Consider the following 6000-nt stretch of genomic DNA (forward strand, 5'->3'; position numbering starts at 1 on the left):
CGCTAAATGCAACCGTGATTCCTACGAAAGTGAGTTAGTATTATGCATTCATGTTTAGCATTTCTTGTATTTGTGGCATAGCATAATTAGGGTTTGTTAAGGGACTAACAAACATTCAAGCATGGGGGTATTTGATGATGCATGAAATGCACATCATGTTAATAAGTTTTTCATGCATTTTGTAACAAGTTTAAGGTTTTAAACCCATGTTTAGATGTATTTTGATAGTAAGGGGTTATGGTTCGAATTTCAGAAAAATCGAAGTTAAAATGAGAGAGTTATGGCTATTTCAGTGTTTGGGCACAGATTTCGAGGTGGATCGGATCCATATCCGACCCAATTAGGTTATTTGGACTTTGGATCAACCCTTAGAAAGCCCAAAACCCAGCCCACACGCCTATCCATATCCAATTTAAAAAGTTTTGCAGAAAACCCACCAGAAAGTGGCGCCTAGTAAAATTTTATTTTTTAAACCTCTTTCTGAAAAATGTCAAAAGTATAAATAGTTTTTTCCAGCAAACCCTAGGCGTCTTTGGATTTGTTTGGACGCCGCCTACAGTGATTCTACTCCAGCAGCTCCTTCCTCTCCAACCCCCCACGTTTTGGCCATTGAAGACCGGTCTATGCTTGGGTTCCAACCATTTTTCGATCCACCTTGTATTTTCTCTCCATTTCTTTCCTTCTCCTTGCTGTATTTTCACCATTTTCTATACTTTTGCAGGTGTAGCATAGGTGGAGACCATTAACCTTGTGTGGGAGTGCAAAACACACCAACAAGGTGAGCCGGCCCTACCTCCATCCGGCTTTCTACACCCTCCGATCGAGAATCGGCGCATAATCCATCTTTGGTGGATCTCCAACGTGTAGCAGCTGCAAAGGTGCTGTTTTTTGGTGAAGTCCAGCATTCTCGAACTGTTTGGGACGTCCAACTCCAGCCACGGTCCGCTCTTCTTCATCCCCCCCGGTCGTCGGATCTTCCAAGAGGTAGGTCTTCTTCTTCCTTCTCTTCTAGCTAAAACCGAATTGAGTGTTGATTTGATTTTCTTATTTTCTGAGTGTTTCTTGTTTTCTTTTTGTTTTCAACCTTAGAATAGAGTTCGTGCATAGGCCAGCACGCTAGATTAGGTTTTCTTTCCTTGATTATGTATTTGATTGGTGTTTTTTCATCATTTTTCTCAAAAAATATGTAAATCGGCTAGAGGTTATTCTAGCCGATTTGAGTTTTTGTTTCCAACGTGTTCTTGGGTCTGTTCTACTGAAAATTAAATTTTAAAATTTCATTTTGATTCATTGTATTCGTGGGATTTGAGGGTGTCTTGTTTGCTTTCATTTTTGAAAAAGAAAAAAAAATCGGCTAGGATTATTCTAGCCGATCTTTGTATTTTCGTTAAATGTGTGTGTTGAGGTTAGTAAATCATGTGGTTGTTGTGTGTTTTGGATGTTAACAGCAGCATAAAGTTGTGTTAGTTCATCTCATTCGTTTAGGATAGTTCTAAATAATTGTTTTTATCATCTTGTGTTTTTGGTGTTTTGGATCTATTGAAAAAAAAAATTACAAAAATCGAATTTTCATTTCTTTATGTTTCTAAATAAATTCCAGCATATTGCTGTTCATGTTTGCATTTGTGTAATTAGGAGTTCTTTTTATTATATTTTAATGTAGTTTTGTCAAAATAGTGGCTATTTAGTAAAATCGTTTTTTGTTAGTTTATGTTTTTATTTTTTTTATTTTTGTTGGTCTTCTTCTTCCCCAAGGTGGGGCGGCAGCCATTAGAGCTCCAATTGAGCTCTAGGTCGATTTTTTTAGAAAGCATTTATTGCAATTAGGTAGATTAAGAAGGTGTCTAGATTCAATGTATTAGGGTTTAGTGTCTTAGCCGTTTTTAGGGGTCATTTAAGTTAAGTTTTGGGAATTAGGGTAGCATTCAATCTTAGAAAATAATTTTTCTATTTAAGTTCTTTTATTCCCTAGGTAGCTTTAATTGCATTAGTTTAGAAAGTAGTACTTTTAGAAATTGGCAATTTTTGAGATAGGAGGTAATTAAAGTAATTGAAATTTGGAAAGATTTTGGAAAGAGGAGGTTCTTCAAAAATCGTGTGAGGCATTTAAGGAAGATTTGAATTTTGAATATGCATTAAAGAAGGAGTTACACTTTCACTTTGGAAAGTGTTTTTAAAATTAAACAAAAATTCTAATTTAGGCTCCACGATTTCCATAGAGAATTAAAGGCAATTCAATTCCATCTTGAAAAGCAAAAATCGTGGATTTCTAGATTGGACTTTTCATTTTTCCAAAATAAGCTTTAAAGGCAATTAAGGAGTGTAACTCCCTCATTAAGTGGGGCGATTTTTGGAGAATCCAAATCATTTCCAAGTTGAGCATTGATAATTATTACTTTATTTTCCTAACCTCCTTCATTAAAATCGGTAACTTTGAATTAATTGTAGGAGAATTAAGAGGTTACTACTTTAGTCGACCCAATTAAGTGAGTCAAACCCTAGTCTAAACCCCCTTGAGTCTAGTCAAAACCGAGTCTACCTAACCTTGTCAAAACCGATCCTAACCTCAGTCAAAGCATAGACCAAACCTAGGTCGAGTCAACCCTATCCCAAGTCCAAACCCTAGGTCAAGCCTAGTTGAGTCAAACCCTAATCCCTACCTAACCCAACTCGAGCCTAGTCAAACCTAACCCAAGCTTAAGTCAAAGACCAAGACCTAACCCTAGTCAAGTCTTAGTCCAACCTAAAGTGAGTCAAGACCAAGCCTAGCCTAAGTCAAGGTCAAGGTAAAATCTAGGTCTAGTCAACCTTAGTCCGAGCTCACCTAAACCAACCCGACCTTAGTTAACTAAGTCAACTCAAAACCGAGCCCAACCTAGTTTTAGTTAAACCTAACTTAGTCAAAACCCAAGCCTAAGTCAAGTCATAGACCAAACCGATCCCAATCCTCAGTCAACCGAACCCAAGTAGTTAGGTCAAGCCTAGCCGAGTCAACATTAGTCCAAGTCGAGTCAACCGAGTGAACCCTAACACTAGCCTTTGTTCTTTAGTGAATTAATTTCATTTAGTATTATTTATTTTGATTTTTATACTAATTAGTTTAGTTATTTAGTTTAGTTTTAGTGTAGAAGTGTGTGTGCATATATTGTATTTGTTTTGATTGTGTGAGCGGTGTTTTGTGATTGTTTTACTTGTAGTAGTTATTATTTAACATAGTAGTTCGAATTGCATTCCTTTGAGTAGCATAGTTGCATTTGCATCTTTAGTTAATGTAGTTTTAATCATAATTTGCTTATCGTATTTTGTTCATCATGCATTTAGCGTAATTGTAATAGTCATCTGCATATACACTGTTATTCAGTGTCATTTAGATTACATTAGGTTTAATTTGCATTTTATAGTGTTTAAATAAATTCATAAAGTGAATAGTGCACTCAAAGAAAAACCCGATTTTTGCCCTGTCGCACAAGTGTTGTTTTCTGTGTAAAAATTTCGTGTTTTCCAAAAATTCTTTTTCTGTTCACTTTAATGGCGTGTTATCTGACTGCAGACCAAATTTCAGCTCTTTCGGAGTTGATTTGGTCTGATTTTTAAGCGTTTTGCAAAAACCGCTTTTTCTGGATTTTAAATTACAGGACTTTCGATATCCTAATTTTTCCCAGATTTGAAACGATTATATCTGGAGTTCCAGATATTTTTTTTTCATTCTGTAAAAACTGTCAGATTGTTTAATCTGTCAGTTGCAGAACAGAAAAATTTCGGGAAAATCGGACTTCGTTTGCTATGTCAAACAGTGGTTTTTCTATAACCTATCAGAAAGCTATTTTGCCCGAGTTAGGGGCAGTTTCGTAATTTCCTTAGTTTCGGCATTTTAGACCTGTTTTCAGTAGTTTCTGCATTTTAGGAGTTTCATAATCATCATACAGCATTAGTAGAATTAATTTAGTTAATTTTAGAATTAGTTTAGTATTTTATTTAATTATTGTCTGATAAGTAGCATTTGTTTTATTATTTTCGTAAAATTAGAATTAGTTTTAGTTATTGTTTGCATTGTTAGATTAGAATACTAACTTTGTATTCCTTTGCATTTTTAGGTTGAAAAGCATATTTAGTTTCCAGGGTTATTGTCCAAGTGCGAAGAGTGAATAATTGGCGAAAAGACGGAAATACCCTTGGTGTGGAGCAGAGGACTTAGTGTTGTTTCATTTTCATTTTATTGATTAATTGTAGTTGTATTAACTTTATAATTGTAGATTGACATTTGTAATTAATAAATTAAACTTTCTAGAAATATCTTGATTAATTCATGTTCCCTGAGGATTCGACCCGTACTTATCACTTTGTGGAAAGTCGGTTTTTATACTTTTGGTTGACCATTTTCCAAAGTTTTATTGCAAATACTTGTTTTAAAAATATCATTTCAAAATATCAACCAATTTACAAAAGAAGGTTTTCAATGCTATTTTGGGAAAATTTCTTCAGAAAATGAGTTTACGTCCGGATCTTTAGAAAATATTCGAGGTTTAAAACCTCGAATCGAGAAATACAAGGTTGTGGATCCAACAGGATACCAGATGGGCAGTCTGAGCTTTTCAAAAAGTTATTTTGGAAATTTCAAGAATTTGATTTTAAACATTGGACAATGAAGCTCAGATTTGGATTTTGATAATGGATACGGATCCGAAATTGAGTCAGATATATAAAATGAATTTAATTTCAATAAAACTTTGAGAAACAAACTGGTATTTAGATTTACTGACTCAATCACTCAAAAAAAAATGGGGTCACAGGCCAACAGGAAAATATTTACCACATTTTGAAAAATTTAGGGTGTTCATAGAGGGGAAGAAGAAAGAAGTAGAGGAAGAAGAGATGTCGAGATGGAGGGGTGAAAACGGGTCGAGAGTAAAGAAGGGTGCGGGGGTGAGAGCGGATGGCCTTAGGGTTTTTCGGAGTGTCTTTTTAAGGAGGAAGAAGGTTCGTGAAGAGATCGGTTGAAGATGGGCGGAGGAGAGAAGGAAGGTTGTTGCGGCTGATGGAGGGTCGACAATGAAGGGAAGATCTTGTTGGCGATGGGCGATGGAGATTCTGGTGATAGGTGGATGGAGGCCATGGAGGTTTCGAAAAGGGGGTTTCGCACATGGGGGTTTGGTGATGGCGGGATGAAGGGGAGAGTGAAGATGCAGGATGCTTCGAGAGGTGGAGAGAGGCGCTCTCCTCCTCGTTAAAACCCTAAAAAAAGACATTTTGCCACATGCCCCTTTACTTTCAAGATTTTACCAAGAGGGGGCTTCCTAACAAACTTTGCAACAACAAAGGGTGTTTTCATAAAACTCGTTTCTCAAAAAGGTGTTTTTCAAAAAAGGTTTTTGCAAAAGAATGGTTTTTAAAAGTGGTTTTTCAAAACTAATTTTTTTGTTTCTTTTCTATTTATATTTTCCATTTTTTGTATTTTTTGAAATAAAATCCTAAAGTTTAATGGGAAAACTAATTTTTTGTATTTTTCTAAGAAATATTTACAAAAGAAGGTTTTCAAGGCTATTTTGAGGAAATTTCTCCAGAAAATGGGTTTGGACCCAAGTTTTGAGAAAATATTCAAGTTTTAAACCTTGAATCCAGGAATATAACACGATGGGTCCAAGCGGATACCGGACGAAGTGTCTGGGCCTTTTATTTTGGTAATTTTGATAATTTAATTTAAAATTAGATGACAATGCTCAGATTTAGATCTTTTATCTGGATCCGGATCCGAAATTGAGTCAGATGTAAAAAAATGGATTTAATTTCAGAAAAACTTTGAGAAATGAAATTTAGATTTAAAAGTGACTCAATTACCCAGAAAATGAGGTCAGGGGCAAAAAGGAAATATAAAAAGATTTTTGAAAAAATTGGGGTGTTCACACGTCCCGGATTGTTCAAGGATGCTAGAATATCACCACGAGCAGGGGTTTTACAGCAGCAACACGTTAAAGATCCACCGAAGATGGAATAGGTGCTGAT

The sequence above is a fragment of the Nuphar pumila genome, chromosome 12 (assembly GCF_984573655.1).
Source record: "Nuphar pumila chromosome 12, dmNupPumi1.hap1.1, whole genome shotgun sequence".
Classification (NCBI taxonomy): domain Eukaryota; kingdom Viridiplantae; phylum Streptophyta; class Magnoliopsida; order Nymphaeales; family Nymphaeaceae; genus Nuphar; species Nuphar pumila.